Consider the following 24,073-nt stretch of genomic DNA (forward strand, 5'->3'; position numbering starts at 1 on the left):
TACTTCTGACATTTAGTCCTTCACAAAGGCGGAACCCCTTATAGTGCCTTCCGCTGAAGGCGATTTATCTGTTTTGTTGATTTGCTCCTCCCAGGAAACCAACCCGTCCAGGGCCGGTTTGTTTTTAGTTGTTGTCAGAATGTAGTGTTGGGAGTCAGCAGAAGACGGCCCGTGGAATCAATCCATTGTAACATTGACCAGTGTAGACCAATACCTCAGTCACTGGCCTCATATGGCTGAATGGGGATCCAGATGTGGCCAGTTGTAATTGTGATTACAAAATAAAGAATGAGTAATTGACACAGTCTTTGGACCTGTGATCTCAATATGTAAATTCGCATGACGTATGCGTGTGAACTTTAAGCCTTTTGTGTGTTGTTGGTAAAATGATGAGATGAGAAGCAGAGTGTGTGAATGTTGTTTTGTCGTTGGGAGTGTTTTACTTCCTTGATTCCTGAATGGTGGGAGATGTTTGTTATGAAATATAGACGTGTGAAGCACCTCTCCCTGTATTGTGTGTGTGTGAGATGTTTTCGACTAAAATCTGTTCATGTGGCTAAAACGCTATGGCTACACCTGCGGCGAGTGAACAATTTCTATTGGCCAACACTGGAATAGAGCATGGTCGAGTGGTCTGAGCCCGGACACTGATGCTCCAGGATTGTCAGGGTGCGATTCAATTTTCAACGCGAACAATTTTTCCAAAGACATGGAGGAATTGGCGGCTGCTGTTGTAAATATCACAGTCAAACAAACACACTTACACTTTGTATATACACACTTGAGGTTGTACAATAGTGGGGGGCATTAGTTAAGGCTCTTTAATTGAGGCGGCAGTAGTTGGGGTTGTATGATAGAGTGAAGCAGTCGTTGCCTTTGTGTCTTAGTGAGGAAGGGAATTTAACAAAGACTGCACCAGATTCCTGGTGTCATAAGCGCTGAACATTTTTAACCCAGTCCTAAAATACCGTCTGTAAAATGAGAACGGATGACAATTCCACACAGACAAAACACAAAAAACTTATTAAAGTTTTGACTGTCACTCGGTAACCACGTTAGAATTTCTTTCAATCTGAAACAGAAAGTTACCGGTTGATTAATGGCGATTAGAACAATTAAAAATGCAGAGTATTTTTTAAATTGTAAGAGACTGGGAAATGTTGATGTTCAAAGGGACCTGGGTGTCCTTGTACACGCGTCCCTGAAAGCTAACTTGCAGGTGGAGCAAACAACTAGGAAGTCAAATGGTATGTGGCCTTCATTACAAAAGGGTTTGTGTACAGGAGTAAAGATGTCTTACTGCAATTATATAGGGCCTTGGTGAGACTGCACTTGGAGTATTGTGTACAGTTTTGGTCTCTTTACCTAAGAAACAATATACTTGCCATAGAGGGAGTGCAACAAAGGTTCACCAGACTGATTCCTGGGACGGCGGGATTGTCGTATGAGGAGAGATTGAGTAGAGGAGACCTGTATTCTCTAGAGTTTAGAAGAATGAGAGGTGATCTCATTGAAACAAACAAAATACTTACAGGGCTCGACAGGGTAGAAGCAAGCAAGATATTTCCCCTGGCTGGAGAATCAAGAACCAGGGGTCAGTGTCTCAGAATAAGGGGTCGGCCATTTAGGACTGAGAGGAGGAGAAATTTCTTCACTCAGAGGGAGGTGAATCTTTGGAATTCTCTACCCCAGAGGGCTGTGGAGGCTCAGTCATTGAGTACATTCAAAACAGAGATTGATAGATTTCTAGATATTAAAGGCATCAAGGGATATGGGGATAGTGCAGGAAAATGATCAGCCATGATCTTGTTGAATGGTGGAGCAGGGTCGAGGGGCCGGATGGCCTACTCCTGCTCCTATTTCTTATGTATTCATATTTTTTACAGCATTTAATGAGTTTTGATTAATTAATACAGTAAACTGTTTTGTAATAGTTAATTCTGGTCGTGTGATGCTGACCCCCAATACTATACATTTTTACCACCATTAAAAAGAAACATCCCGCAGATGGCGGTCTGGATGTAGCTCGGAATAAAATTTAGTCAATTTGCTTCTCACAACTTTTCAGCGGGGCAGGAGGCCGGATTGCCTTATATTAGGAGCACGATTGAGCTCCAGAGGACAGAATGCAGAGGGTTTGTCGACGCAGCACACGTGGAGCAAATCAAATGTCTCAAGATGGTGTGCAGGTTAAAGGTGAATGTGAATTAATCCCAATTCAGGCGATCCCAAGGGTACAGAATGGAAAATGTTCCTGCCGGGAATCAAAACGACATTTCCCACATGGGACACAAGCATGTTATTACTGAACCACCAACGCTGTCATGGTCACGAGTTGCACGTGTCCAGTTGAAAACCTGTCTGACAGAACATACAGTCTGACAGATCGCTTGTGAGAACCCGACACATTCTGCTCTACAGCCGTGGAGGTGCTGTTACTAAGAGTTGCGATGGCCGATTGATTAAAGCGTTAAAGTGCGATCTACTGCGATTTTCCTGCGCCAGTTCAAATCCTGCTCGCACCGCTCCTGTTTAAAGCTCGAATAAATTGGAACTAACCTACTCGCAATTACCTCTCTCAGAGAGACACTCCAGCGAGGCAGACGCGTGTAATAAGGAGCACAATTTCAAAACGAAAGCTGGAATCTCTCCGCAGCGCCAGCTTAAATTCTGCTCGTTCGCAGATCTTGACATTTAAACTCTTTGCATTTCTATCTCTCCCTATGTCTTGTCTCTCTGTGTTTTCCTTAATGGAGCCCGAGGCTTAGTTGAAAGGCCAGGGCTGATCGAACCTGCAACAACAGCAGAAACGGGTAAAGAAAGGCCCAGACTGTAGAAAAAGTAAAGGTGATAATACCCAGTTGATGAATTCGTGGCCAATGTTATCACATTTATGTCTCTTCGCACTTACAGTGAAAAAAGCAGTAATTTGAGCCAAGTATGTTTATTGTAGAGTAACATGAGGATGGCGAGGCAGACAACAATATCGCTTCAGGCTGTAGACCCTCTAACAGAAGCCACATTGTAGGACAGGGTATACAGGACGAAATGATGGGGGCTTGTGAGAAAGGAACAGCGACAATCATGGATGATTTTCATCTACATGTAGATTGGAAGAATCTCATTGGCAAAGGTAGCCTGGAAGATGAGTTCATAGAGTGCTTTCGGGACAGTTTCTTAGAGCAGCACATTCTAATGCCAATCGGAGAGCAGGCTATTCTAGATATGGTAATGTGTATGAGATAGGATTAATTAATGACCTTATTGTAAAGGAGCCTCTAGGAAGTAGTGATCACAATATCCCATTCAGTTTGAGGGAGAGAAGAGTAAGTCTAAGACTAGTGTTTTAAACTTAAATAAGGGCAATTATGAGGGCATGAAGACAGAACTGACTAAAGTGAACTGGGAAATTAGGTTAAGGGATAGGTCACTAGAGACGCAGTGGCAGATATTTAATGAGATATTTCATAACACTCAGCAAAGATACATTCCAATGAGAAAGAAAGACTCTAGGGAAAGGACGTACTATCCGTGGATAACTAAGGAAGTTATAGATTGTATCAAATTGAAAGAAAAAGAGTACAATTCCACAAAGATTAGTGGCAGGTCAGAAGATTGGACAGAATATAAAACACAGCAAAGAATGACTAAAAGAATAATAAGGAGGGAGAAATTAGAGTACAAGAGAAAGCTAGCTAGAAATATAAAAACAGCTAGTAAGAGTTTCTACAGGTATTTAAAAAGGAAAAGAGTAAGTAAAGTGAGCGTTGGCCCTCTAGAGAGAGAGTCTGGGGAATTAATAATGGAGAATAAGGAAATGGCGGATGAATTGAACAGATATTTTGCATCCGTCTTCACTGTAGAGGATACAAATAACATGCCAGAAATAATTGTGAATCAAGAGGTGAAAGGGAGGGAGGAACTTAAAACATTTACAATTATCAGGGAAAGGGTTCTGAAAAAAATATTAGAACTAAAAGCTGACAAGTCCCCAGGTCCTGACTGACTTCATCCTAGAGTTTTAATAGGAGTGGCTGCAGAGATAGCAGATGCACTAGTATTAATTTTCGAAAGTTCTCTAGATCCTGGAAGGGTCACATCAGATTGGAAAATGGCGAATGTAACTCTTGGATTCAAGAAAGTAGGGAGAGAGAAAGCAGGAAACTGCAGTCCAGTTAGCTTAACATCCGTCATAGGGAAAACGCTAGAATCGATTATTAAGGGGGTTATAGCAGGGCACTTAGAAAATCTCAATGCACTCAAGCAGAGTCAACACGGTTTTGTGAAAGGGAAATCTTGTTTGACTAATTTATTTATGTTTTTAGAGGAAGTAACAAGCAATGTGGATAAAGGGGATCCTGTGGATGTGGTGTACTTGGATTTCCAGAAGGCTTTTGACAAGGTGCCACATCAAAGTCTAGTACACAAAATAAGAGCTCATGGTGTTGGGGGTAACATATTAGCATGGATAAAGGATTGGTTAGCTGACAGGAAGCAGAGAGTAGGCATAAATGGATCATTTTCAGGTTGGTAAGATGCAACGAATGGAGTGTCACAGAGATCAGTGCTGGGGCCTCAACTATTTACAATCTATATCAATGACTTGGATGAAGGGACAGAATGTATGGTTGCTAAATTTGCTATTGACACAAAGGTAGGTAGGAAAGTAAGTTGTGACGAGGACATAAGGAGTCTGCAAAGGGATATAGATAGGTTAAGTGAGTGGGCAAAAATTTGGCAGATGGATTATAATGTGGGGAAATGTGAACTTGTCCACTTTGGCAGCAGAGAGTCGTGAGTCTGTGGAACTCCCTTCCTCAGAGTGTGGTGGAGGCAGGGTCATAGAATATTTTTAAAGCGGAGTTATGCACAAGGTAGTGAAAGTATGTAGTAGGTAGACGGGAATGCAGGGTTGAGGTCACAATCAGAACAGCCATGATCTTATCAAATGTCAGTGAAGGGTCCAATGGTCTACTCTTGCTCTGAATTCGTATGTTCGTATGTTCGTATGACAGGCCGAATTGCGTCCTTCTGTGCTGTGTCATTCTGTGATTCTATGATTCTATGATGAATAATAAGCATGGAAAATGAAAGAGATCTGTGCGACCTGATTAACAATAAATTGAAGCTGTCGCAGCAATGCTCGGTGACAGTGAATAAAGACAATATGTTGGGATGTATTAAATGGTCAACATTGAGCTGAAATGGTGAGGTCGCCCTGTCACTTCATAAATCATTGCTGCGACCTCAATTAGAATACTGTGTACAGTACTGGTCGCCACTGTAAGAAAAGGATACTGCAGCTGTTGAATGGATACAGTAGGGAGCAACCAGTGAGGAGATGGAGCGATTAGGTTATGAGGACCGCTTATATAAATTGGACATGTTCTCAGTGGAAATGAAAAGATTGAGAGCTCATATGATTTCAGTTTTTAGGATTCTAAAGGGACGAGATAATGTGGACCATGAGAAGGTATTGCACCTTTCCAGAACCATAATACCAGAGGACATGACCTGCACTTGAAGGGTGGTGAAATCAAAACTAAACTGCAGAAATAATATTTCAGTGTCCGAGTGGCATCTCTCTGGAATGGACACAGTCAGTATTGATTTATTCAATTGCAAACTCGATACATTTCTTTCTTAAAATAGTATTTCGGGGTACTATATATGAATAATTTGAGATATGACATGCGGTAAGTGTAGCATATTTAGGCAGAAAGGGTGACTTTGGACGGATGGTTCCCAAAGCTCTCCACCACTGGGGTTTACCTCGTATCATTTCTGGGTCTGTTGTGGACTAATTGATAGAGATTGATTGTTATGATTAGTCAACAACACAATTATCATTGTATCAGGATGGTAGAAAGTGAACTCGATCTTGGTCTTTTATCGTCCAGTAATTCTTACGTTTCACTTTGTATCATCACTGCAAGACCGTGTGTTTCACATTCATGTTCTGTTCTTTCCAAAGTTACTAAGATTATATTCTGGTCATCATGGCGTTAGATTACACCTTTCTGCAATACCTGTGAAAATTATTATTGAAACAGTGTAACTGTTTGTTCAATGACGTGATTAATGTCCGTCACCATGGAATACAATTCTCCCAGGAGAGGTTTTCTCTACAATAAATACGGTGTTTAATTCATCATCTTATTTCAGACTGTCAGGAGAGCATCGCCTTCAGCATCAACTGGAATCATCAGCCCACCAACGAACTAAACTAATGGATTCGTTCCTGATAATAAAATATCTGATACTCTGGACACTTTACGATTTCCAGAAGATTTACCTCGCTGCTGTTGGTGTCCCCGGTAAGTCTTTATATCCAGTTATTAATTCTATAAACCATGTTTCACTGTATTACTGATCTTGTCATTTATTATCCCCTTGTCGCTGCAGCTGAGAGGAGCCGAGCCCAACGGAGGGAGCGTCCGATAAAAGGCGGGATTTCAGAGCGCTGAGAACAGCTGAGAGGAGCCGAGCCGAGCGGAGGGAGCGTCCGATAAAAGGCGGGATTTCAGAGCGCTGAGAGGAGCTGAGAGGAGCCGAGCCGAGCGGAGGGAGGGTCCGATAAAAGGCGGGATTTCAGAGCGCTGAGAGGAGCCGAGCCGAGCGGAGGGAGGGTCCGATAAAAGGAGGGATTTCAGAGCGCTGAGAACAGCTGAGAGGAGCCGAGCCGAGCGGAGGGAGGGTCCGATAAAAGGAGGGATTTCAGAGCGCTGAGAACAGCTGAGAGGAGCCGAGCCGAGCGGAGGGAGGGTCCGATAAAAGGCGGGATTTCAGAGCGCTGAGAGGAGCCGAGCGGAGCGGAGGGAGCGTCCGATAAAAGGCGGGATTTCAGAGCGCTGGGAACAGCTGAGAGGAGCCGAGCCGAGCGGAGGGAGCGTCCGATAAAAGGCGGGATTTCAGAGCGCTGGGAACAGCTGAGAGGAGCCGAGCCGAGCGGAGGGAGGGTCTGATAAAAGGCGGGATTTCAGAGCGCTGAGAACAGCTGAGAGGAGCCGAGCGGAGGGAGCGTCCGATAAAAGGCGGGATTTCAGAGCGCTGAGAGGAGCTGAGAGGAGCCGAGCCGAGCGGAGGGAGCGTCCGATAAAAGGAGGGATTTCAGAGCGCTGAGAACAGCTGAGAGGAGCCGAGCCGAGCGGAGGGAGCGTCCGATAAAAGGAGGGATTTCAGAGCGCTGAGAACAGCTGAGAGGAGCCGAGCCGAGCGGAGGGAGCGTCCGATAAAAGGCGGGATTTCAGAGCGCTGAGAACAGCTGAGAGGAGCCGAGCCGAGCGGAGGGAGCGTCCGATAAAAGGCGGGATTTCGGAGCGCTGAGAACAGCTGAGAGGAGCCGAGCCGAGCGGAGGGAGCGTCCGATAAAAGGAGGGATTTCAGAGCGCTGAGAACAGCTGAGAGGAGCCGAGCCGAGGGAGCGTCCGATAAAAGGCGGGATTTCAGAGCGCTGAGAACAGCTGAGAGGAGCCGAGGGAGCGTCCGATAAAAGGCGGGATTTCAGAGCGCTGAGAACAGCTGAGAGGAGCCGAGCCGAGGGAGCGTCCGATAAAAGGCGGGATTTCAGAGCGCTGAGAGGAGCCGAGCGGAGCTGCGACCGAGTTCGAAGTGACGTCAGGAATCAGATCGGGACGCGACACAGGGGAGGCACCTGATTGGTGAGTAGGTTCAGGTGAGTATTTCTACTTATCTACAGTAACTGAAGTAAAAGGAAAGGGAAGGTCTGCTGGTCTTATAGGAAGTAGCGTTTTTTTTAGTGAATCAAGGTCCCTAGTGTAGTTAACATTCTCTAAATTAAGAACAATTTAAAGGAGTAAACTCCTTAAAGGGAGTGGTAAGTAGTTTTTCTTTCCTTTTTTTTCTCTTGACATTGTCGTTGTTGTTAAGCTAACTTAAGGGTTAAGTCATGGCAGGAGATCCCACAGCCGTGTCATGTTCCTCTTGTGGGATGTGGGAATTCAGGGATCCTTCCTGTATCCCTGATTCCTTCACCTGCGGGAAGTGTGTCCAGCTGCAGCTACTGTTTGACCGCTTGACGGCTCTGGAGCTGCGGATGTACTCACTTTGGAGCATCCGCGATGCTGAGAAAGTCGTGGATAGCACGTTCAGTGAGTTCGTCACACCGCAGATAAAAATTACTGAGGGAGATAGTGAATGGGTGACCAACAGACAGAGGAAGAGTAGGAAGGCAGTGCAGGGGTCCCCTATGGTCATCTCCCTCCAAAACAGGTATACCGTTTTGGATACTGTTGGGGGAGATGGCTCACCAGGGGAAGGTGGCAGTGGCCAGGTTCATGGCACCGTGGCTGGCTCTGCTGCACAGGAGGGCAGGAAAAAGAGTGGCAGAGCTATAGTGATAGGGGACTCGATTGTAAGGGGGATAGACAGGCGTTTCTGCGGACGCAACCGAGACTCCAGGATGGTATGTTGCCTCCCTGGTGCAAGGGTCAAGGATGTCTCGGAGCGGCTGCAGATCATTCTGGAGGGGGAGGGTGAACAGCCAGTTGTCGTGGTGCATATAGGCACCAACGATATAGGTAAAAAAACAGGATGAGGTCCTACAAGCTGAATTTAGGGAGTTAGGAGTTAAACTAAAGAGTAGGACCTCAAAGGGAGTAATCTCAGGATTGCTACCAGTGCCACGGGCTAGTCAGAGTAGGAATGACAGGATAGCTAGGATGAATACGTGGCTTGAGAGATGGTGCAAATTCCTGGGCCATTGGAACCGGTTCTGGGGGAGGTGGGACCAGTAAAAATTGGACAGTCTGCATCTGGGCAGGACTGGAACCAATGTCCTAGGGGGAGTGTTTGCTAGTGCTGTTGGGGAGGATTTAAACTAATATGGCAGGGGGATGGGAACCGATGCAGGAAGTCAGTGGGAAATAAAGTGGTGACAGAAACAAAAGGCAGTAAGGGACATGACCGGACAGATGGTCTGAGAAAGCAGGGCAAAGACCAAGGGAAGTCTCGATTAAACTGCATTTATTTCAATGCAAGAAGTCTGATGGGCAAGGCAGATGAACTCAGGGCATGGATGGGTACATGGGACTGGGATGTTATAGCTATTACTGAAATATGGCTAAGGGAGGGGCAGGACTGGCAGCTCAATGTTCCAGGGTACAGATGCTATAGGAAAGATAGAGCAGGAGGTAAGAGAGGAGGGGGAGTTGCGTTCTTGATTAGGGAGAACATCACGGCAGTAGTGAGAGGGGATATATCCGAGGGTTCGCCCACTGAGTCCATATGGGTAGAACTGAAAAATAAGAAGGGAGAGATCACTTTGATAGGATTGTACTACAGACCCCCAAACAGTCAACGGGAAATTGAGGAGCAAATATGTAAGGAGATTACAGACTGCTGCAAGAAAAATAGGGTGGTAATAGTAGGGGACTTTAACTTTCCCAACATTGACTGGGACAGCCATAGCATTAGGGGCTTGGATGGAGAGAAATTTGTTGAGTGTATTCAGGAGGAATTTTTCATTCAGTATGTGGATGGCCCGACTAGAGAGGGGGCAAAACTTGACCTCCTCTTGGGAAATAAGGAAGGGCAGGTGACAGAAGTGTTAGTGAGGGATCACTTTGGGACCAGTGATCATAATTCCATTAGTTTTAAGATAGCTATGGAAAAGGATAGGTCTGGCCCAAAAGTTAAAATTCTAAATTGGGGAAAGGCTAATTTTGATGGTATTAGACAGGAACTTTCAGAAGTTGATTGGGAGAGTCTGTTGGCAGGCAAAGGGAAGTCTGGTAAGTGGGAGGCTTTCAAAAGTGTGTTAACCAGGGTTCAGGGTAAGCACATTCTTTATAAAGTGAAGGGCAAGGCTGGTAGAAGTAGGGAACCTTGGATGACTCGGGAGATTGAGGCCCTAGTCAGAAAGAAGAAGGAGGCATATGACATGCATAGGCAGCTGGGATCAAGTGGATCCCTTGAAGAGTATAGAGATTGACGGAGTAGAGTTAAGAGAGAAATCAGGAGGGCAAAAAGGGGACATGAGATTGCTTTGGCAGATAAGGCAAAGGAGAATCCAAAGAGCTTCTACAAATACATAAAGGGCAAAAGGGTAACTAGGGAGAGAGTAGGGCCTCTTAAGGAACAACAAGGTCATCTCTGTGCGGAACCACAAGAGATGGGTGAGATCCTGAATGAATATTTCACATCGGTATTTACGGTTGAGAAAGGCATGGATGTTAGGGAACTTGGGGAAATAAATAGTGATGTCTTGAGGAGTGTACATATTACAGAGAGGGAGGTGCTGGAAGTCTTAACGCGCATCAAGGTAGATAAATCTCCGGGACCTGATGAAATGTATCCCAGGACGTTATGGGATGTTATGGAGGAAATTGCGGGTCCCCTAGCAGAGATATTTGAATCATTCACCGCTACAGGTGAGGTGCCTGAAGATTGGAGGGTAGCAAATGTTGTGCCTTTGTTTAAGAAGGGCGGCAGGGAAAAGCCTGGGAACTACAGACCGGTGAGCCTGACATCTGTAGTGGGTAAGTTGTTAGAGGGTATTCTGAGAGACAGGATCTACAGGCATTTGGAGAGGCAGGGACTAATTAGGAACAGTCAGCATGGTTTTGTGAGAGGAAAATCATGTCTCACGAATTTGATTGAGTTTTTTGATGGGGTAACCAAGAAGATAGATGAGGGCTGTGCAGTAGACGTGGTCTACATGGACTTCAGCAAAGCCTTTGACAAGGTACCGCATGGTAGGTTGTTACATAAGGTTAAATCTCATGGGATCCAAGGTGAGGTAGCCAATTGGATACAAAATTGGCTTGACGACAGAAGACAGAGGGTGGTTGTAGAGGGTTGTTTTTCAAACTGGATGCCTGTGTCCAGCGGTGTGCCTCAGGGATCAGTGCTGGGTCCGCTGTTATTTGTTATTTATATTAATGATTTGGATGAGAATTTAGGAGGCATGGTTAGTAAGTTTGCAGATGACACCAAGATTGGTGGCATTGTGGACAGTGAAGAAGGTTATCTAGGATTGCAACGGGATCTTGATAAATTGGGCCAGTGGGCCGATGAATGGCAGATGGAGTTTAATTTAGATAAATGTGAGGTGATGCATTTTGGTCGATCGAATCGGGCCAGGACCTACTCCGTTAATGGTAGGGCGTTGGGGAGAGTTATAGAACAAAGAGATCTAGGAGTACAGGTTCATAGCTCCTTGAAAGTGGAGTCACAGGTGGATAGGGTGGTGAAGAAGGCATTCGGCATGCTTGGTTTCATTGGTCAGAACATTGAATGCAGGAGTTGGGATGTCTTGTTGAAGTTGTACAGGGCATTGGTGAGGCCACACTTGGAGTACTGTGTACAGTTCTGGTCACCCTATTATAGAATGGATATTATCAAACTAGAAAGAGTGCAGAAAAGATTTACTAGGATGCTACCAGGACTTGATGGTTTGACTTATAGGGAGAGGTTAGACAGACTGGGACTTTTTTCCCTGGAGAGTAGGAGGTTAAGGGGTGATCTTATAGAAGTCTATAAAATAATGAGGGGCATAGATAAGGTCGATAGTCAAAATCTTTTCCCAAAGGTAGGGGAGTCTATAACGAGGGGGCATAGATTTAAGGTGAGAGGGGAGAGATACAAAAGGGTCCAGAGGGGCAATTTTTTCACTCAAAGGGTGGTGAGTGTCTGGAACGAGCTGCCAGAGGCAGTAATCGAGGCGGGTACAATTTTGTCTTTTAAAAAGCATTTGGACAGTTACATGGGTAAGATGGGTATAGAGGGATATGGGCCAAGTGCAGGAAATTGGGACTAGCTTAGTGGTATAAACTGGGCGACATGGACATGTTGGGCCGAAGGGCCTGTTTGCATGTTGTAACTTCTATGATTCTATGATTCTATGGTAAGGCCCTATATACAGCTATTAACTCTATATACCGTGTTTCACTGTATTACTCTTAGTGTTATTTAATGTCATCTCGTTGCTGCTGTTGGTGTTCCTGGTAAGACTTTACATCCAGTTATTAATTCTATAAACCATGTTTCACTGTATTACTCTTCTTGTTATTTAATATCCCTTCGTCGCCGCTGTTGGTGTCCCTGGTAAACCTCTATTTCCAGTTATTTATTCTGTGACCAATGTAACACAGTAACACTGGACTTGTAATATACATCCTGACATCCAGCTAACTGTTACATTCAGAACACTCCACTTGCTGTGTTCGATATAATGCTGTGACCCTCCTGCGGTGTGTGGTATGATACAGCACTCATCTTGCCCTGTTTGATATAATACCGTGCTCCCCTTGCTGTGTTTGGTGTAATTCTGCGCTCCTTTTTGGTTTTTGGTGTCATACAGCGCTCCGCTTACTGTGTTTGGCAGAATACGGCTCTCCTCTTGCAGTCTTTGGAATAATACCGCGTTCCCATTCCCGTGTTTGGTATAATACCGCGCTCCTCGCTTCGATTTTTGGACGGTCACCCATTCACTGGAATCATATGAATGAATAGTCCGCCCTTATTTACCGCTGTTTGCTCCATGTGATTCAGATACTCTTTGAGGTTCGAAAATCACAAATTTCAGTGAACGATTCCCTGCCTTCATCAGATTCCAGGCTTTAGTCTCCACTGAACCCTGTGTGAGTTCACAAATTCTTAGCATTAGTTTGCCAGGGAACTTTAACTCCAGCTCCATGTGGTTCAGCTTGTGGGAGAAATGATTCAGTTCCCATCAGCTGTCTCACTTCTCCCGATCTCCCTCACTGCACCAGTGTCACTGCCCCCGGAAGCTGAGGACAGAAATGCAAGTGCAACATGTATCAGGATCAATTCTACATTTTATTATATTGCAGTGGATCTATCTCCAATCATTGCTGTGAAATAACCATTTCGTCCCAGACCAGTCTGACACGGTTCAAAGGATCTATCAGCGAGTCTCACGCTGATTTTCGACCATAGGAACTCATAGGAACATAGGAACAGGAGTAGGCCATTCAGCCCCTCGTGCCTACTCCGCCATTTGATAAGATCATAGCTGATCTGTGATCTAACTCCATATACCTGCCTTTGGCCCATATCCCTTAATACCTTTGGTTGCCAAAAAGCTATCTATCTCAGATTTAAATTTAGCAATTGAGCTAGTATCAATTGCTGTTTCCGGAAGAGAGTTCCAAACTTCTACCACCCTTTGTGTGTAGAAATGTTTTCTAATCTCACTCCTGAAAGGTCTGGCTCTAATTTTTAGACTGTGCCCCCTACTCCTAGAATCCCCAACCAGTGGAAATAGTTTCTCTCTATCCACCCTATCTGTTCCCCTTAATATCTTATAAACTTCGATCAGATCACCCCTTAACCTTCGAAACTCTAGAGAATACAACCCCAGTTTGTGTAATCTCTCCTCGTAACTTAACCCTTGAAGTCCGGGTATCATTCTAGTAAACCTACGCTGCACTCCCTCCAAGGCCAATATGGCCTTCCGAAGGTGCGGTGCCCAGAACTGCTCACAGTACTCCAGGTGCGGTCTGACCAGGGTTTTGTATAGCTGCAGCATAACTTCTGCCCCCTTGTACTCCAGTCCTCCAGATATAAAGGCCAACATTCCATTTGCCTTCTAGATTATTTTCTGCACCTGTTCATGACACTTCAATGATCTATGTACCTGAACCCCAAAGTCCCTTTGGACATCCACAGTTTTTAACTTTTTACCATTTAGAAAGTACCCTGTTCTATCCTTTTTTGATCCAAAGTGGATGACCTCACATTTGCCTATATTGAATTCCATTTGCTACAGTTTTGCCCATTCACCTAATCTATCAATATCGCTTTGAAATTTTATGTTTTCATCTACATTGCTTACAATGCCACCAATCTTTGTGTCATCGGCAAACTTAGATATGAGACTTTCTATGCCTTCATCTAAGTCGTTAATAAATATTGTGAATAATTGAGGCCCCAAGACAGATCCCTGCTGGACTCCACTAGTCACATCCTGCCAATGTGAGTACCTTCCCATTATCCCTACTCTCCGTCGCATTTTGCTCAGCCAACTTCCTAACCAAGTCCGTACTTTCCCCTCGATTCCATGGGCTTCTATCATAGCTAACAGTCTCTTATGATTCACACGATTCTTACTGGACTGCGATGAATCATAAACTAAATTCATGTTTTATTTTTCCCACATTCCCTGTTTCAATTCGTGAAACTATTTGATGATCACCAACAGATAAAACCCAGAAGCCCAGCGCTGCTCCTGTGTTCAGATCTTTAATGTTTTAATGTTGTCAGACTGTTTGAAATAACTGATCATTCTTATAAACGTTATTTGTAATATAACTGGAGAGTCGGTCTTTAAAATGAATTACAATTTGCACTTTGCCCACACTGGATGTGAAGGTTCTGATTTCTCTAATTTGTCCATTGTTGGTTGAAGTTTCTGTAAACGATCAACTTAAAGTCTTAAATAGTTCCTCTCCTGTCCGTTGCACGTGAGCACTGACACCTTACATAGCAACCGTTCCACGTCCCATAATTACCTCTAGGTGTGGTTGCGATGTTTACTGTTCCGTCGCTCCTTTTTACTCTAGAAATGTTTGCCTTGTCTGTTTCAGATTGATGTACAATTGACCCTCTGGTCTGTTCCTCCCATAGAAAGTTTTCTCTTGCCCAAATATCACAGTCTAATTCTAAGCACGGCCATCAAACTAATAAAAAGATTCCTTCGAATGTTGCTTCTACTGATTTCATCAGCGCTGTCAAATGATCCTGCATGGACTCCATGGAATCAGACTACACTGGACATTGACTTGGTTTTCAATATTTAACAAACATATTACTGGAGCAGTGAGAGAACACGTATTTATCACATTAATGAAAGTTCAATAGCCAATTGGAAATATACTTGAAAAGAAAAAAATGCAGAGTTATGAGAAAACAGGAGAGTGGGTTAATAGGATGGCTCTTTCAGAGAGTCGGCAGGAGCAAGATGGGCCGAAGGGCCTCATTCTGTGCTTCAGTGATTCTACGATTCGATGATTCAGAGATTCTCTGATTCGACAATACTGTGATTTTACGATTCTATGATTCTGTGATTCGATGATTATTTCTGTCACACGGGCGCCTTTGTTCTGAGAGTTTACTGTAATTTGCTTGTCTTCCGCTGAATTGCAGTTAACTTAATGACGATCATTGTCCTGTCTCGTGGAAAGTGCGGACTCTCCAAATGTGTCACTCGCTACCTGGTGGCCATGGCAGCGGCGGATCGACTGGTCGTTATCACTGATCTGATATTGAGGCAGATCACCATTACTTATCATTCACAGTTCACATACCACATTCCTGTGTGTAATATTCACGCCGTCCTGCTTTATGCAGTCACGGACTGTTCTGTCTGGTTCACCGTCACTTTCACCTATGATCGATTTGTGGCCATTTGTAGCCAGAAGCTGAAAACTAAATATTACACCGAGAAAACGGCGGCTGTGGTTTTAGGAACAGTGACTGTGCTGAGCTGTTTAAAGAATATATTTTGGTACTTTTTCTATACCCGTGATTATATGTTATCCAATAGCCCCTGGTTCTGTGGTGTGACAAGCGGTGCTCTTTATTCGCAGATATGGACAGGCATTGAATTCCTTCATTATCTTCTAACTCCGGGTGTCCCATTTGTTCTGATTTTGCTGCTCAATGCTTTAACTGTCAGACACATTTTAGTGACCAGCAGAGCCCGCAGGAGACTCCGGGGTCACAGCAATAGGGAGAGTCCCAGTGACCCAGAGATGGTGAACCGCAGGAAATCCATCATTTTACTGTTTGTTCTCTCGGGGAATTTTATCCTGTTATGGGCGCTGTTTCTGGTGTTTGTAATTTCTCAGCGAATGTGGCTTATGCGGCATTCCTCTGTAAATCTCCCTATATTCGTACAAGAAATGGGATTCATACTTCAGCTTCTGAGCTGTTGTACAAACACCTGTATTTATGCAATAACACAGACTAAATTCAGAGAACAGTTGAAGAATGTGGTGAAATATCCCTTTATTGTAATTGTCAGGTTAATTAAATAATTTACAGAATGGAATAATTCCTGACATTAGATTCTTACTTGGACGCTATTCGATTCATCCTCTCCCCTGAACATCTATTCTCCCAAAATGACGCACTGTGGTTACTGTATATAAAACCCACAAGGTGTCCACTTTCATCTACCCAGGCAACGAGGCGTGGACAATAAAGGAGCCTTTTCATCTTCATCCATTTTCTGCAGAACTTTTGTTTCAAATGTGGTCTGTTAGTTTGTCCAATCCATTCACTGCGGTCTCTGCGATTACAAATGAACAATGTTCGATATTCCATGAAGAATTTTGGGATTATCATAGTGTCATCGAATCATGGACTCATGGAATGGTTACAGCACAGAAGGAGGCCATTCGATCCATCGAGCCGGTGCCAGTTCTTTGTAAGACCAATCCAGTTCGTCCCATTGCCCTGCTCTTTCCCTGTAGCCCTTCAAATGTGTTCCCTTCAATTATTTAACACATTCCTTTTTGAAAGTCACGATTGAATCTGCTTCCAACACCCTACCAGGCAGTGTAATCTAGTTCACAATTACTCACTGCGGAAAGAAGTTCTTCCTCATGTTGCCTTTGGTTCTTTTGCCAATCACCATGAATCTGTGGACTCAGATTGTCCACCCGTCCACCAATGGGAACAGATTCTCTTTATTTACGTTATCAAAAACCTTTATGATTTTAAATACTTCTATCAAATCTCCTCTCAACCTTCTCTGCTCTAAGGAGAACAACCTCAGCGTCTCCAGTCTATCCACTTAACTGAAGTCCCTCATCCCTGGAACTATTCCAGTAAATCATTTCTGCACCCTCTCTAAGGCCTTCACATCCTCCCTAAAGTAAGGTGTCCAGAATTGGACACATTACTCAAGTTGTCGCTGAACCATTATTTTATAAAGGTTCAACACACCTTACTTGTTTTATACTCTTTGCCTCTATTTATAAAGCCAAGGGTCCAGTATGCTTTATTAAACACTTTCACAGCCGGTCCTGCCACCTTCAAAGATTTGTTTACATATACCCCCAAGTCTCTGCTCCTGCACCCCCTGTAAAATTTAGATAACATTGCCTCTCCTCATTGTTCCGGCCAAAAAGTAATCACCTCGCATATCTCTGCATTCAATTTCAGCTGGTTAAAGAGAAGACACGCCCTCACCTCAAGGACTGCACGGTTAAATACAAGACACGCCCTCACCTCAAGGGCTGCACGGTTAAATACAAGACACACTCTCACCTCAAGGACTGCACGGTTAAAGAGAAGACACACCCTCACCTCAAGGACTGCACGGTTAAAGAGAAGACACACCCTCACCTCAAGGGCTGCACGGTTAAAGAGAAGACACACCCTCACCTCAAGGGCTGCACGGTTAAAGAGAAGACACACTCTCACCTCAAGGACTGCACGGTTAAATACAAGACACATCCTCACCTCAAGGACAGCACGGTTAAATACAAGACACACTCTCACCTCAAGGACTGCACGGTTAAAGAGAAGACACACCCTCACCTCAAGGGCTGCACGGTTAAAGAGAAGACACACTCTCACCTCAAGGACAGCACGGTTAAATACAAGACACACCCTCACCTCAAGGACTGCACAATGAAAGAGAAGACACATCCTCACCTCAAGGACAGCACGGTTAAAGAGAAGACACATCCTCACCTCAAGGACAGCACAGTGAAAGAGAAGACACGCCCTCAACTCAAGGACAGCACGGTTAAAGAGAAGACACATCCTCACCTCAAGGACAGCACGGTGAAAGAGAAGACACATCCTCACCTCAAGGGCTGCACGGTTAAAGAGAAGACACATCCTCACCTCAAGGACTGCACAGTGAAAGAGAAGACACATCCTCACCTCAAGGACAGCACGGTTAAAGAGAAGACACACTGTCACCTCAAGGACTGCACAGTGAAAGAGAAGACACACTCTCACCTCAAGGACAGCACGGTTAAAGAGAAGACACATCCTCACCTCAAGGACAGCACGGTTAAAGAGAAGACACACCCTCACCTCAAGGACAGCACGGTTAAATACAAGACACATCCTCACCTCAAGGACAGCACGGTTAAAGAGAAGACACATCCTCACCTCAAGGACAGCACGGTTAAATACAAGACACACCCTCACCTCAAGGACAGCACGGTTAAATACAAGACACATCCTCACCTCAAGGACAGCACGGTTAAAGAGAAGACACATCCTCACCTCAAGGACTGCACGGTTAAAGAGAAGACACACTCTCACCTCAAGGACTGCACGGTTAAATACAAGACACACCCTCACCTCAAGGACTGCATGGTTAAAGAGAAGACACACCCTCACCTCAAGGACTGCACGGTTAAAGAGAAGACACATCCTCATCTCAAGTAGAGCACGGTTAAAGAGAATGTGCGATATTCCATGAAGCATTTTGAGATTATCATAGAATCATAGAATGTTTTCAGCACATAGGCATGCCATTTGGCCCATCGAGCCTGTGCCGGCTTTTTGCAACAGTAACTCAGTTAGTCCCATTCACCCGCTCTTTTCCTGTAAGTCCTTCAATTGTTTTCCCTTAAATGATTTACCAAATTCCTTTTTGAAAGCCACGGTTGAATCTGCCTCCAGCACCCTCTCAGGCAACGTACTCCAGTTCACACTTACTCGCTGTGTAAATAAGTTTTTCCTCGTGTCGCCTTTGGTTCTTTTGCCAATCAACTTAAATCTGTGGCCTTTGGTTCTCGACCCGTCCACAGTTTCTCTTTATTTACGTTATCTAAAATCTTCATGATTTTAAAAACTTCTATCAAATCTCCTCTTAACCTTCCCTGCTCTAAGTAGATCAACTCCAGCTTCTCCAGTCGATCCACGTAACTGAAGTCCCTCGTGCATGGAACCATTCTAGATAATCTTTTCTGCGCCATCTCTAAGGCCTTCACATTCTTCCTCATGTGCGGTGCCCATAATTGGACACAATATTCCAGCTGTGGCAGAAGCAGTGTTTTATAAAGGTTCAACATAACTTCCTTGCTTTTGTACTCTGTGCCTCTATTTATAAAGTCTAAGATCCTGTATGCACTTTTAACCACTTTCACAAACTGTCCTGGCACCTTCAGAGATTTGTGAACAGTTACCCACAGGTCTCTCTGATCCGGCACCACCTTTAGAATTTTACAATTGACCATATATTGCCTCTTCTCATTCTTCCTGCTTAAATATATCACCTCGCACATCTCTGCGTTAAATTTCAGCTGCCTTGCGTCCGGCCATTCCACCAGCCTGTCTATGTCCTCTTGACGCCTATTTCTCTCCCCCTCACTGTTGTTACACTTTCAACTTTTGTATCATCTGAAAATTTTGAAATTGTACCCTGTACACCCAAGTCCAGTCATTAATACATCGCAAAAACACAGTGTTCCTAGTACTAATCCCTGGGGAACACAACTGTACACCTTCCTCCATGCAAAAAATACAACCGTTCACCACTACTCTCTACTTCCTGTCACTTAGCCAATTTTGTATCCATGTTGCCACTGCTCCTTTTATTCCATGGGTTTCAATTTTGCAATTTTCAAAAGTTGACCCGAGTTTGTCGTGATTTCAGAAGAGGTACAACAGAGTGCAAATCAAAGATAGAGCTCACAGTCCTTGTGATATTCGGATGAACACATCATTTCAGACAGTTCTCTGCCATGCGTTTCATATCATTAGTAAGTGTGATTTACAGGGTAGAAAACTCACTAATTTCATTATCAAGGACACTGTCATCAGCAGAAATTAATTTCCGCAATCTGGTCTCGGGGAGTTTATGTACAGATTAAGAAGGAGAGGCGCTTGAACTGATTCCTGAGTGAGGTCAGTGATTTGGTATCTCCGTGGCCTGGTGCAGTCGGCCACGTGTACTTCAAAACTTCGGCAGGGGCATAGATTGTGAGTTTTAACACGGAGACAGATTAAGCGTGGGCGGCGATGGTACATGAGGGGAAACCGGAATAGATGCAGACAGAGGGGGGAAAAGAAAGAACGAGGCAACGAGCCAAATTAGCAAATAGAAAGCTGTCAATAATCTGACCTGGAAAAACTGGAAAGTAGAGACATCGAGAGAGAGTGAGAGAGAGACGTAGAGCGATGAACAGAGAGATACGGAGAGAGAGATAGACAGAGAGAGTGACACGCAGAGACAGAGTCATAAGGAAGAGAGAGGGAGACTCAAAGAGAGAGAGAGAGGCACAGAGAGATAGTCACAGAGAAGGAAACAAAGAACAGATAAAATAGGAGCAGAAGTCGGCCATTCGGAGCCTGAATATCATAGCATCATATTATGGTACAGCACAGAAGGAGTCCCTTCGGCCCATCGAGCCTGTGCCAGCTCTCTGAAAGAGCTATCAAATAGTTCCACTTCCCTGCTCTTTCTCCATAGCTCTGCAAGTGTTTTCCCCTCAAATATTTCTCCAATTACTTTTTGATAGTTATTATTGAATTCACTTCTACCACCCTTTCAGTCACTGAATTCCAGATCATAATAGCTCTTTGCGGAAGAAAATATTTCTTTCTGTCTTGCAAGGAACATAAAAGTGGACTGTAAAAGCTTCTACATGTATGTAAAAAGAAAAAGATTAGTGAAGACAAATGTAGGTCCCTTACAATCAGAAATGGGAGAATTTATAATGGGGAACAAGGAAATGGCAGAGCAATTATACACATACTTTGGTTCTGTCTTCACGGAAGAGGACACAAATAACCTCCCAGAAAAGCTAGGGAGACAAGGGATTACTGAGAAGGAGGAGTTAAAGGAAATTAGTATTAGTAAATCAATAGTGCTGGAGAAATGAATGGGACTGAAAGCTGATAAATCCCCAGGGCCTGATAATCTGCATCCCAGAGTAATAAAAGAGGTAGCCATGGAAATAATGGATGTGTTACTTGTCATCTTCCAAAATTCGATAGATTATGGAACAGTTCCTGCAGATTGGAGGATGGCAAAAGTAATCCCACTATTTAAAAAAGGATGGAGAGAGAAAAGAGGGAACTACAGACCGGTTAGCCGAACATCAGTAGTAGGGAGAATGATGGAATCTATTATAAAGGATGTGATCACAGGACATTTTTCAAATATCAATGGGATTAGACAAAGTCAACATGGATTTATGAAAGGGAAATCATGTTTGACAAACCTACTGGTGTTTTTCGAGGATGTAACTGGTAGAATAGATAGGGGAGAACCGCTGGATGTAGTTCGTTTGCATTTTCAGAAGGCCTTTGATCAAGTCCCACATCAGAGGTTAGTGCAGAAAATTAAAGCACATGGGATTGGTGGTATTATACTGGCATGGATTGAAAATTTGTCAACAGACAGGAAATAGAGAGTAGGAATAAATGGGTCTTTTTCGGGGTGGCAGGCAGTGACTAGTGGGGTACCGCAGGGATCAGTGCTTGGGCCCCAGATATTCACAATATATATCAATGATTTGGATGAGGGAACCAAATGTAATATTTCCAAGTTTGCTGATGACACAAAACTAGGTGGGATTGTGAGTTGTGAGGAGGATGCAAAGAGGCTTCAAGACGATTTAGACAAGTTGAGTGAGTGGGCAAATACATGGCAGATGCAGTATAATGTGGATAAATGTGAAGTTATCCACTTCAGAAGGAAAAACAGAAAGACAGAGTATTATTTAAATGGTGATAGATTGGGGAATGTTGATGTACAAAAGGACCTGGGTGTCCTTGTACACCAGTCACTGAAAGCAAATATGCAGGTGCAGCAAGCAGTTAGGAAGGCAAATGGTATGTTGGCCTTCATTGCAAGAGGATTTGAGTGCAGGAGAAGGATGTCTTACTGCAGTTATACAGGGTCTTGGTGAGACCACACCTGGAGTATTGTGTGCAGTTTTGGTCTCCTTACCTAAGAAAGGATATACTTGCCATAGAGGGAGTGCAGCGAAGGTTCACCAGACTGATCCCTGGGATGGCAGGACTGTCGTATGAGGAGAGATTGGGTCGACTCGGCCTGTATTCACTCGAGTTTAGAAGAATGAGAAGGGATCTCATTGAAACATATAAAATTCTGACAGGGCTAGACAGACTGGATGCAGGGAGGGTGTTTCCCCTGTCTGGGGGGTCCAGAACGAGGGGTCACAGTCTCAGGATACAGGGTAGGACATTTAGGACTGAGATGAGGAGAAATTTCTTCACTCAGAGGGTGGTGAACCTGTGGAATTCTCTACCACAGAAGGCTGTGGAGGCCAAGTCACTGAATATATTTAAGAAGGAGCTAGATTTCTGGACACAAAAAGCGTCAAGTGGTATGGAGAGAGAGCGGGAATATGGTATTAAGATCAAGGATCAGCCATGATCATATTGAATGGCGGAGCAGGCTCGAAGGGCCGAATGGCCTACTTCTGCTCCTATTTTATCTGTTCTTTGTTTCCTTCTCTGTGACTATCTCTCTGTGCCTCTCTCTCTCTCTTTGAGTCTCCCTCTCTCTTCCTTATGACTCTCTCTGTCTCTGCGTGTCACTCTCTCTGTCTATCTCTCTCTCCGTATCTCTCTGTTCATCGCTCTACGTCTCTCTCTCACTCTCTCTCGATGTCTCTCTCTCTCTTTCTCTCAGTCTCTCTGTCTATGTCTGTCTCTCCCTGACTCTCTCCCTCTGTCTCTCTCTCCCTCTGTCTCTCTCTCTCTCTGTCTCTCTTCCTCTCAGTGCCTCGTTCTTCTTCTGTGTGTGAGTGTGTGTGTGTCTTTCTCTGTGTTTCTCTCACTCTGTGTGTTTATCACTCAATGTCTGAATGTCTCTCTTTTTTCTCTCTCTCTTGCTCTGTGTCTCTTTCCTTCTCTCTGTCTCCCTCTTTCCTTCTCTCTCTCTCTGACTCTCTGGGCTCGATTTTACCAGCGGGTTTCCGGTGCGTTCCCGGCGGGGGGGCGTCGAAAATCGCGATATCCAGGTGCGTCACCGGATCGCGCCTCGATCCCGCCCACTTCCGGGTTCCGCGCTGACGTGCGGGGGTGCGTGCGCAGCCCCCGCTGGTGGGAATCCCGCAGGCAATTAAAGCCAGCGGGATGCCACTTGAGTGTATTTACCTTGCTTGTTGAGGTCATTAAATGAGCTGATTTAGCTGTCTTAATAGGAAGTGTGGGATTTTACCTTCAACCGAGACTGTTTCACACACTGGGGGAAACAGTCTCACTCCAACCGGACGTGTTGGAGCCAGCAGCCTGTGGCAGGTGCCAAGGTGCACTGCACAGGGGGGGGAGAGCCCTCACCCACGCAGGAGGCCACCGCGTCACATAGGGCAACCCCTGCCCTCCACCACCCCCCTCCAAGCCAGAGGAAACACCGACGTGAAACCGCAGCCCCAGTGCGAGGAAACACCCACCTACCCTGCACAACCCCTCAGACCAACACCTGCCAGATGGGTGGTGCGTTGACATCCTCGGAGGACGAACAGCCCCAGCAGCCTCGCAGTCCACGCCGTCCACCTCAGCGACGTGGAGCCCCCCAACACGGTGCTGTGGTACACCCACCTGCACAGCAGGAGGGAGGGCAACCGCAGAGAGAGATGCGTCGCAGGAGGCACTACCCTCCGTACAGGGTGTACAGACCGAGGCTCAGCTTCATGGACCTCTCCGAGGAGCAGTGCATACGGAGGCTCAGAGTCAATCGCCAGGTAGTCGCCGACATCTGCAGCCTCCTTAACGACGAGCTGCTCCCTGATGGACCAAGCAGCATCTTCTTACCTGTCGCCGTCAAAGTCACCACTGCCCTCAACTTCTTCACATCCGGATCCTTCCAGGGTGCCACCGGGGACATCACCGGGGTCTGTCAGTCCATAGGGCTGCTCAAGATGCGCTTCAGGTGCCTTGATCGTTCTGGGGGAGCGCTCCAATACACACCATTCAGAGTGGGATGAATCATAGTTGTCTGCTGTGCCCTGCACAACATGGCCCAACAGAGAGGGGTGCCGCTGGAGGAGGCCCCATCCACACCCGCCACCCACATTGAGGACGGCGATGAGGACGAGGAGGTGGAGGTGGAGGAGGAGGCGGAGGAGGAGGAGGGGGAGGA

This window comes from Heptranchias perlo, chromosome 7 (assembly GCF_035084215.1).
Source record: "Heptranchias perlo isolate sHepPer1 chromosome 7, sHepPer1.hap1, whole genome shotgun sequence".
NCBI classification, from domain to species: Eukaryota; Metazoa; Chordata; class Chondrichthyes; order Hexanchiformes; family Hexanchidae; genus Heptranchias; species Heptranchias perlo.